At 45.6% G+C, this 11,395-nt stretch overlaps 1 protein-coding gene across 2 annotated transcripts in view; it reads right to left on the bottom strand.

Annotated features, from left to right (window-relative positions):
* Nucleotides 1-8,793, bottom strand: part of LOC116986009 (sphingomyelin phosphodiesterase 5-like) — a 38,537-nt gene extending 29,744 nt beyond the window's left edge. For both annotated transcript variants that reach the window (XM_033041199.1, XM_033041193.1), the window contains exon 1: nt 8,491-8,793. The gene's annotated coding sequence lies outside the window, so the exon portion shown is untranslated. The remainder of the gene's footprint in view (nt 1-8,490) is intronic.
* Between the last annotated feature and the right edge of the window lie 2,602 nt (nt 8,794-11,395).

The raw sequence follows: 11,395 nt of genomic DNA, 5'->3' as shown, positions 1-11,395 counted from the left end.
ACTGCAAGGGTAAAAAGACTCTAATGGGAGTTACAGGCCCCTCAAACAGTAGCCAGGATATAGGGTACAAGTTGCATCAGAAAATAAAATCAGCGTGTTGGAAAGGCAATGCTATGGTGGTCATGGATGATTTCAATATGCAGGTAGAGTTGGAGAATCAGGTTGGCACTGCACCCAAAGAGAGATAATTTATAGATGCCTCTGAGAGTTTCTTAGAGCAGCTTGTAGTGGAGCCTACCAGAGATAAGGCAATTCTGGAACCAGATTTAATAAGAGAAATTGAGGTAAAAGAACCACTAGGAGGTAGTGACCACAATACAACATTGAAAGGGAGAAGGTGAAATTGGATGTGTCGGTAAGTGTCTGTATTACAGCTGAGGAAAGGGGACTACCGAGGCATGAGGGAGGAGTTGCCAAAGATTGACTGAAAAGAGGCTTCAGTAGGAAGGGCGGTAGGGCAGCAATGGCAGGAATTTCTGAGGATAATTTGGAAGGTATAGGATCATTTCATTCCCAAGAGAAAGAAAGATTTCAAGGGGAGAATAAGATGACCGTGGCTGACAAGGGAGGTTAAGGACAACATAAAAGCAGAAGAGAACATTGCAAATATTAGTGGGATGCCAGAGGATTGGGATGTTTTTGAAGGAACAACAAAAGGTAACTAAGTTCAAGTTCACATTTATTGCCACATGCACCAATTAAGGTACATTGGAATTTGACTTGCCATGCTGCCATACAAACAAAAGAACACAATAGAATACAACATGAACATCCACCACAGTGGAATCAACGTTGTTCACTGTGGTGGAAGGCAATAACTTTGTCAGTCCTCCTCCTTTGTTCATCTGTGGTCGGGGACATGAACCCTCTGCAGTCGCCGCAACAGAAGGCCTGATGTACAGGCCCTCTCGTTGGGATGCTTGAAACTCCGACGTCAGCACGGACGGACATGCTTGGAGGTCCCGAATCGGCCACTCCCTACTGGAGACTGGGGCTTCACGATGTTATAGGCCGCAGGCCGGTGGTCGGAGCTCTTCCCCGGTGATCCCCGGCATGGGATCCCAGGCTCCGCGATGGAGTCTACACCACGCCCGCAGCTAGAAGCTTCGCAGATCGCAGCTTCAGGATGTTATAGGCCGCAGGTCGGAACTCTTCTCCGACGATCCCTTGCGAGGGATCCAAGACTCTGCGATGGAAAGTCTACGCCGCGCCGGTGGCTAGAAGCTCCGCAGACTGTGGCTTCAGGATGTCGTAGTCCGCGGGCCAGCGATCAGAGCACTTCTTCTGGTGACCCCCAGCAAGGGATCGCCAGGCTCCGCAATGGAATTCCGCACTGCGCCCGCTGGTGAAGCTCTAGGCCCCGACTCCGGGAGAAGCCGCACCAATCCAAGCTATTAGGCCGCAAGGGAGGGCTAAAATTAGACTAGGAGAAAAGTCACATACTTGGCTTAACTAAAAGGACAATACGGTGAGAAAAGATGAAGTACGAATGTAAGCTAGCCAATAATATAAAAGAGGATAGCAAGAGTTTCTATGGATATATAAAGAGTATAAAAGAGGCACGAATGGACGTTGGGCCGCTGGAGAATGATGCAGGAGAAGTTATAACGGGAATCAAGAAATGGCAGAGGAATTGAACAACATTTTACATTTTACAAGAAATACACTTCTTCCCACCCTGCTTCTTGTAAGGACTCCATCCCCTACTCCCAATTCCTCCGCCTACGCCGCATCTGCTCCCAGGATGAGGCGTTCCACACCAGGGCATCTGAAATGTGCTCATTCTTCAGGGAACGGGGGTTCCCCTCCTCCACCATAGATGAGGCTCGCACCAGGGTCTCTTCCATACCCCGCAACATGCTCTCTCTCCCCATCCCTGCACTCGCAACAAGGGCAGAGTCCCCCTAGTCCTCACCTTTCACCTCACCAGCCGTCACATACAACAAATAATCCTCCGTCATTTTCGCCACCTCCAACGTGACCCCACCACTCGCCACATCTTCCCATCTCCCCCCATGTCTGCCTTCCGCAAAGACCGCTCCCTCCGCAACTCCCTTGTCAATTCTTCCCTTCCCTCCCGTAACACCCCCTCCCCGGGCACTTTCCGTTGCAACCGCAAGAAATGCAACACCTGTCCCTTTACCTCCCCCCTCGACTCCATTCAAGGACCCAAGCAGTCGTTCCAGGTGCGACAGAAGTTCACCTGTATCTCCTCCAACCTCATCTACTGCATCCGCTGCTCTAGATGTCAGCTGATCTACATCGGTGAGACCAAGCGGAGGTTGGGCGATTGTTTTGCCGAACACCTCCGCTCGGTCCGCAAGAACCTACCTGACCTTCCGGTGGCTCAGCACTTGAACTCCCCCTCCCACTCCGAATCCGACCTCTCTGTCCTGGGTCTCCTCCTTGGCCAGAGCGAGCAACACCGGAAATTGGAGGAACAGCACCTTATATTCCGCTTGGGGAGTCTGCAGCCTGCGGGCTTGAACATTGAATTCTCCCAGTTTTGTTAGCCCTTGCTGTCTCCTTCCCTTCCTTGGCCCTCGGGCTGTCTCCTCCCATGCCCCAGCCCTCGGGCTCCTCCTCCTTTTTCCTTCCTTCTCCCCGCCACCCCCTATCAGTCTGAAGAAGGGTTTCGGCCCGAAACGTTGCCTATTTACTTCGCTCCATAGATGCTGCTGCACCCACTGAGTTTCTACAGCTTTTTTGTGTACCTAACAGTCTTCACAGTGGAAGACACCAGCAGTGTCCCTGCAATCCTAGAGATTCAGCGGGTGGAAGTTAGTGGATTGGCGATTACTAAGGGGAAGGTGCTAGGAAAACGGAAAGCTATGAGGGTGGATAAGCCACCTGTTCTGGGTGGCGCCGTCAGCCTCACCAACCGTCTGTCTGTCTTTTTTGTTATTTTTAGTGTTTTAAAAGTTTGTGTTAATGTTCTCTGGTTTGTTTTATGTGGGAGGTGGGGGGTGGGGTTGGGGGAAACATTTTAAAAATCTCTTACCTTGTCGGAGATGGAGACGGTCGATCTCCAGCCTAACATCATGGAGCTGGAGGCCTTGCTCGTGACTGGCTTTCAGCCCCTCTGCGGGGCTGTAGACTTACCATCAGAGCCTGCGATCCCTTGCCTGGGATCAACGCTCCAACTGCGGCTTGCGCATTTCAACATCGAGTGCTCGCAGTCTCGGGTAGAGACTGATGTTGGTAAGCTCCAAAATTGCAAGAGGTTCAACTAGCCCCGACCCGGGGTCCGATCGCCCGTCGTGGGAAGCTGAGATCCCCCCCCCCTTGCGGGAGCTTGATCGCCCCGATGCGGAGGGCTCGACCGCCAGCTACGGGAGCCAAAATCGTCCCATCAACGGAAGGCTCGAGCCCCTCGACCACGGTAGAACAAAGAAGGGAAGAGATTTAACTTTTTTTTCACTTTCCATCACAGTGAGGAATGTGGAGGAGTCACTGTTGTGGATGTTTATGTTAAAATGTATTTTGTGTGTTTTGTTGCTTTGTATTGGTATGACTGTATTACAAGTCATTTCCTCGTATGTTGCAAAACATACTTGGCTAATAAAGTATAATTATGACCGCACTGTACTGATGGACTGCATTCCAGGGTTCTGAAGGAGGTGACCTCAGAAATTGTGGTGGCATTAATTGTAATTTCAAGAATCACTAGTTAGGAGTGGTTCCTGAAGATTGGAAAATTATGAATATCACCCCGCTGAAGGGAGCAAAGCAGAAGAGCAGAAACTATAGGCCGGTCAGCCTGTCAGCAGTTGGTAAGATTTTAGAGTCAATTATAAAAGATGAGGTTACGCAGTACACAGAAGTTCACGATAAAATAGGCTGAATTCAGCATGGTTTTGTGAAGGGAAGATCTTGCCCAGTGAATCTGCTGGAGTTCTTTGAGGAAGTTAATAGCAGGACAGACATAGGGGAGGCTGTAGATGTTGTTTACCTAGATTTGCCAAAGACCTTCGATAAAGTGCCACAGATCAGGCTGCTAGGGAAGATGAGAGCCCATGGTATTAAAGGGAAGATGAGTGCCCATGGTATTAAAGGGAAGGTACTAGCATGTATAGCGGGTTGGCTGGATGGCAGAAGGCAAACAGTTGCAATAAAAGGCACTTTTTCCAAGTTGGCTGCCAGTGACTAGCGGAGTTCCGTCAGAGTCGATGCGGGGCCTGCTTCTCTTCACGTTGTATATTAATGATATACATAAGGGGATTGAAGGCTTTGTAGCCAAGTTTGCAGATGATGCTAAGATAAGTGGAGGGGCAGGCAGTGTACAGGAAGCAAGGAATCTGCAGAAGGACTGGACAGGTTTGGAGTGGGCAGAGAATTGGCAGATGCAATTCAGTATCGTAAAGTGCAAAGTCATGCATTTTGGTAATAAGAATAAAGGCAGAGATTATTTTTTAAATGGACAGCGAATCCAGAAATCGGAGGTGGAAAGGGACTTGGGAGTGCTGGTACAAGACTCCCAAAAAGGTAATTGCAAGTCGGATCGGTAGCGTGGAAGGCAAATTCAAAAGGATATCGAGAGGACTGGAATACAAAAACAGAGATGTAATGCTGAGCCTCCATAAGGTGCCGGTCAGGTCACATTTGGAGTAATAAGTGCAATTTTGGGTACTATATCTGAGGAAGGATGTGCTTGTTCTGGAGAGGGTCGAGGTTTACAAGAATGATGCCAGGAATGAGCATATGATGAGCATTTCACAGCACTGCGCCTGTACTCACTGGAGTTTAGAAGGTTGAAGGGCGAACCACATTGAAACTTACAGAATAATGAAAGGCATACAGCGCCAAACATTATGATGTTTGGGACAAAGACCCATCATTTATTTATTTGCCTCTGTACTCCACAATTTGAGATTTGTAACAGAAAAAAAATCACATGTGGTTAAGGTACACATTGTCAGATTTTAATAAAGGCCATTTTTATACAATTTGGATTCACCATGCAGAAATTACAGCAGTGTTTGTACATAGTCCCCCCCCATTTCAGGTCACCAAAATGTTTGGGGCAAAACAATGTCATGTAAATGAAAGTAGTCATGTTTAGTATTTTGTTGCATATCCTTTGCATGCAATGACTGCTTGAAGTCTGCGATTCATGGACATCACCAGTTGTTGGGCGTCTTCTCTGGTGATGGTCTGCCAGGCCTGTATTGCAGCTATCTTTAGCTTATGCTTATTTTGGGGGACAGTTCCCTACAGTTTTCCCTTCAGCATATAAAAGGCATGCTCAATTGGGTTCAGATCGGGTGATTAACTTGGCCACTCAAGAATTGACCATTTTTTAGCTTTGAAAAACTCCTTTGTTGCTTCAACAGTATGTTTGGGATCATTGTCTTGCTGTAGAATGAACCGCCTGCCAATGATTGAGGCATTTGTTTGAACTTGATAGGATGTGTTTATACACTTCAGAATTCATTATGTTACTACCTTGTTGTATCATCAATGACGATAAGTCAGCCAGTACCTTCAGGAGCCTTACATGCCCAGGCCATAACACCCACACCACCGTGTTTCACAGATGAGGTGGTATGCTTTTGATCTTGGGCAGTTCTTTCTCTCCTTCATACTTTGCTCTTGCCATCACTCTAATATTAGTTAATCTTCATCTCATCTGTCCACAAGACCTTTTTCCAGAACTGTGGCTGCTCTTTTAAGTACGTCTTGGCAAACTGTAACCCGGCCATCCTATTTATGTGGCTAACCGGTGGTTTGCATCTTGCAGTGTAGCCTCTGAATTTCTGTTCATGAAGTCTTCTGCGGACAGTGGTCATTGACACATTCACACCTGACTCCTGAAGAGTGTTTCTGATCTGTCGAACAGGTGTTCGGTTTTCTTTATTATAGAGAGAATTCTTCTGTCACCAGCTGTGGAAGTCTTCCTTGGCCTGCCAGTCCCTTTGCGATCAGTAAGCTCACCAGTGCTCTCTTTCTTCTTAATGTTCCAACCAGTTGATGCTGGTAAGCCTAAGGTGTGGCTGATGTCTGTAACAGCTTTATTCTTGTTTCTCAGTCTCATAATGGCTTATTTGACTTTCATTGGCACAACTTTGCTCCTCGTGTTGATAAACAGCAATAAAAGTTTTCAAAGCTGATGGAAAGACTGGACAAAGACTAGGTGCCGAGAGCTCTCTTGTACCTCCATTAACGAGGCAATTACAAACGCCTGTGAAGCCATGTGTCCCAAACATTACGATGCCCTGAAATGAGGGGGGGGGGACACTATGCATAAATACAGCTGTAATTTCTACATGGTGAAACCAAAATGTATAAAAATACCCTTTAATAATCCGACAATCTGTACTATTTTACTACAAATCTCAAATTGTGGAGTACAGAGGCAAATAATTAAATGATGGGTCTCTGTCCCAAACATTATGGAGGGCTCTGTAGATAGAGTGGATATTGAATGGATGTTTCCACTGGTGGGAGAGTCTAAGACCAGAGGTCATAGACTCAGAATTAAAGGGTGCTCTTTTAGAAAGGTGAGGCAACCTCATCCTTTATAATTGACTTCTTTAGTCAGAGGGTAGTTAATCAATGGAACTTATTGCCACAGAGGCTGTGGAGGCCAAGTCAGTGGAAATATTTTTAAGGCAGAGATACACAAATTCTTGATTAGAACCGGTGTCAAAAGTTATGGGGAGAAGGCAGGAAATTTGGATTAGGAGGCAAAGATCAGCCATGATTGAATGGTGGAGTAGACTAGATGATCTGAATGACCTAATTCTACTCCTATAACTTGTGAATAAGTTCATATCCTTAAAAATGAACAAATCATGATGACAACGAGAAATTTAAGCAACAATGTAAACACAGGGCGTAACCACTGTTCATAAACTGCCTGAGGTTTATTTAAAATATATATTTATAGATATATATCAGGTTCCCTGACTCATTAACCACATTTGACTGGATTTGCTTAAGGTGTGGGGTTGATCATGAAACAGGCCAGTCTTGAATTAAGTTTCGAAAAACAATTTCCCCATAATTGAACAGGTAAGTTAGGGAGCACGATGGTCAAAAGAGATAGTTGTAAAGTTAGATTAAATTATGGTGCTTATCAAAGTCATTTTAATATTTTTGACAGACCAGAACATAAACAACAATATATTGCAAAAGACCTAGTACAGAACTATAGCCACCCCTACCATCTCAACTACCTTCAGCCAAGGAAGGGAGAACTTTCACTACATTAATACACAGGAGGCCATTCAGCTGCTGGAGGCTCACCCAGTAAGGCTATCCCATCCAACATTCTCTCTGATCAAGTGCCCTTCCTTCCTTCCTTTTACTATTAAAGGCAAATTTAAAGTAGACAATTAACCGACAAGCATACCTTTGGGACATGGGCGGAAACCAGAGCACCCAGCTGAAACCTATGTAGTCACAGGGAAAATACACAAAGTATACACAGAGAACCCACAATTTTAAATTAACCAAGATGCTTGGAGCTGTGAGACAGAAGTACCAAACATTGCAGTACCATATCGTCCATTAAGGGGAGAAGTTTATTGCCTCAGCTTCTTGGTGCCATTATGATTTATTCATTTATCAGTTGACGGTTTAGAGACTTGCTCCACATGGGTCAGAGCTGCCAATTATATTATGTTAGGACCTAATCTTGCTTCCGCCAAGTGCCAGAAACATCAAATTGCATGGTCACCTCCACCCTCACCAACCAACTCCCCCCCACCCCACTTCAATACTGAAACCAAGTGTTCAAAAGACAACCAAAACATTTGGCCCGAAACACCACCTGTCCATTCTATCCACAGATGCTGTCTGCCCCATTGAGTTTCTCCAGCACTTTGAGTTTTGCTCAAGATTCCAGCATCTGCAGTCTCTTATGTCTCTCTAAAGCTTTCTTAAGTACCACTCCTGGGTATTTTCTTCAAGGCCAGGACCTACCAAGGAAATTTTGGACAGACGTGAGAAATAAGCCAGAAGTGCAAGAGACTGCACATGCTGAAATCAGGAGCCATATATATATATATATATTGACTGCATTGACGAAATGACTGCATTTCGTTGTCTCTGTACTGTACACTGTACAATGATAATAAAGTTTGAATCTGAACCTGAATCTGAAAAAAAAGCAAGGAACTCAGATCAGGCAGCACCTGTGGAGAAAATTGACATTTTACAGCAAGACCCATTATTTAAGAGAAATTAACTTGCAGAGTAACAGGAGGAGAATGGGACTGATCAGATTTCGCTAAAGAAAGCTGGGAATGACAAAATGTTAACCCTTCCTAGTCTCCCTTCCTCCGCATTACCCCCTCCATCCCCGTTGAGCCCCTCCAAAACCTCCCTCCATCCCCATTACCCCCCCCCCCCCTCCTCCGCTTCATTCTATTCCCCCACCCCTTCTTTCCCAATTCTCTTCTTCCCTCCTCCATTCTCTCCTCCTTCACCCCCGCCCCCCTGTTATCCTCCTCTCGCCGAGCATCCCTGGCCACTGCACCCACTCACCTGGTGCCGCTTCCTCATGGCAAGGACGGCGACACGGAGTGTGAAGTGACGGGCAGCCCGCCCCCTCTCACTGCCCTGAGGCCCGAGGCCTGCTCCATATCGCCTCCCCGCCGCCAACGACAACCTGTCACCTGCGCTCGCGCTCGCGCTCCCGCCGCCAACGGCAACCTGTCACCTGCGCTCGCGCTCCCACCGCCGCCGCCGTCACCACCACCACGACCACTACTACCTGCGTGACGCCATCGCGCACGGAGTGACCCCGCCCACAGGTGCGGCTCCGAACGAGACCTGCGGCCGCGAGCGCGGCGGGACCAACTGCCGTTTCGGTCGCCGTTATTTCCCGCCTCCTCTGTGGCAAAGGATGGCGAGAGAGACGACAACACATTTTCAGATGCAGTAAAACCAGAGGATGAGGGGAAATCCCTAGATTTAGCACAAAAAAAACCCGAGTAGGTTATTAGGAACGTCAAAATGTATAAAATCAGGTTGGTATAAAATCCATTGTTCAAGTTCAAGTGAGTTTATTGTCATGTGTCCCTGTATAGGCAATGAAATTCTTGCTTTGCTTAAGCACACAGTAAATAGTCGGCATTTACTACAAAACAGATAAATGTATCTATATACCATGATATAAATATATACACACATGAATAAATAAACTGGTAAAGTGCAAATAACAGAAAGTGGTTATTAATAATCAGAGTTTTGTCCGAGCCAGGTTTAATAGCCTGATGGCTGTGGGGAAGTAGCCATTGACTGAGCATATCTAAAAAAGGTAAAATAATGCAGGAAAATTGAGGAAATACAAAATGTACAGCATTAGACTAACATCTAAAGATATATACAAAGGAAAAAGATTGGCAAGAAGTTATGAATTGAATTGTATTGTATTGTATTGTATGAAGAAAGGCAAATTTTGTAAAACCAGGATACTAAAGATATATAAAGACAAATAAGATGGGCAAGAAGTTATGAAGGAACAAAATGCACAAAAATCAGACTATAAATTCTACTGTCAATGTGTAAAGAAAAAAAAAGAAAGGCATTATGAGGAAAAGGAAATTATAAAATAATACTGAAATCTACTAAAGATGTTTGAAAAGGAAAAAGAAGGCAAGAAGTTATAAAATATGACTACAATCTACTAAAGAAGTTTAAAAAGGGAAAAGATGGCAAGAAGTTATGAGGATAGGCAAAATGTATGAAATCAGATTAAAATCCGCTGTTCAGGATGTGAACTCGTATACTTCGGCGACACCAAACGCAGACTGGGCGATTGTTCCGCTGAACATCTTCGCTCAGCCCACCTGAACCAAGCTGATCTCCCAGTTGCTGGACATTGTAATTCTCCTTCCCATTCCCGCACATACATTTCTGTCCTCGGTCTCCTCCATCGTCAGGGTGAGGCTAAATTGGAGAAACAGCATCTCATATTTTGCTTGGGCAGCTTACAGCCCAGTGGGATGAATATTGATTTAATTCACTTCACGTAGCTCTGGCATTCCCTCTCTATCCCTCCCCCACCCAAGTCGCACTAGCTTCTCATTTTCACTCTACAAACCTGCAATTGGTCTGTTTTATTTATCATCGTTGGGACGACAGATGGCACAATGGGCTAAGTGTTCGGCTGGCAACCGGAAGGTAGCCGGTTCGAATCCCGCTTGGAGTGCATACTGTCGTTGTGTCCTTGGGCAAGACACTTCACCCACCTTTTCCTGTGTGTGAATGTGTGTGAGTGATTGGTGGTGGTCGGAGGGGCCGTAGGCGCAGATTGGCAGCCACGCTTCCGTCAGTCTGCCCCAGGGCAGCTGTGGCTACAGAAGTAGCTTACCACCACCGAGTGTGACTGAGGAGTGAATGAATAATGCGATGTAAAGCGCCTTGAGTATTAGAAAGGCGCTATATAAATCCCATCCATTATTATTATTATTATCGTTACTTTTTTGCATAACTTTAATTCATTGTTCTTTGTCTCACCGTCTATATCTCTCGTTTCCCTTATCCCTAACCAGTCTGAAGAAGTGTCTCGACCCGAAAAGTCACCCATTCCTTCTCTCCAGAGATGCTGCCTGTCCCGCTATGTTACTCCAGCTTTTCGTGTCTAAAATCTACCATGGTTGTGTAAGGTGTGAAAAATAGCAAGAAATTGAGGAAAGGCAAAATGTATAAATCAGATTGTGAAACCGACTACTTCGCTTAGATTAGCTTAGATCCTTTATTTGTCATTCAGACCTTTCGGTCTGAACGAAATGTCGTTGCCTGCAGCCATACATGTAATAATAAACAACAAAACACACAATAAACACAAATTAACATCCACCACAGTGAGTTCACCAGGCACCTCCTCATTGTGATGGAGGCAAAAATCTTAGGGTTACTGTCTCTTCCCTCCTCTTTTCCCTCTGCACTGAGGCGATACCCCACCGGGCGATGGTAAGTCAGTCCCGCGGCTCACGGAAAGATATTGCAAAAAAACGAGGAAAGGTAAAACGTGTAAAAGACTTAAATCTGTTACAGATGTGCTTAAAATAGAAAATGATGAAAGAATTTGGGAGGAAAGTGAAAATCTGTAAAAGCAGACTGAAATGTATCATAAGTGTGTACAAATAAAACTTGAAAGAAATTATGAGGAAAAATAAAATGTAAAATCGGACTAAAATCTAGTTATAGTCATAGTGATACAGTGTGGAAACGGTTTGGCCCAACTCCCCCACACCGGCCAATAATGTCCCAGCTACACTAGTCCCAGTTGCCTGCGCATGGTCCATATCCCTCCAAACCTGTCCTATCCATATACCTGTCTAACTGTTTCTTAAACTATGGGATAGTCACAGCCTCAACTACCTCCTCTGGCAGCTTGTTCCATACACCCCCCATCCTTTGTGTGGAAAAAGTTACCCCTCGG

The sequence above is a fragment of the Amblyraja radiata genome, chromosome 2 (genome assembly GCF_010909765.2).
Source record: "Amblyraja radiata isolate CabotCenter1 chromosome 2, sAmbRad1.1.pri, whole genome shotgun sequence".
In the NCBI taxonomy this organism is placed as follows: Eukaryota; Metazoa; Chordata; class Chondrichthyes; order Rajiformes; family Rajidae; genus Amblyraja; species Amblyraja radiata.
Note: the sequence above shows the minus strand (reverse complement) of the source record. Positions and strands in the feature narration are given on the sequence as shown.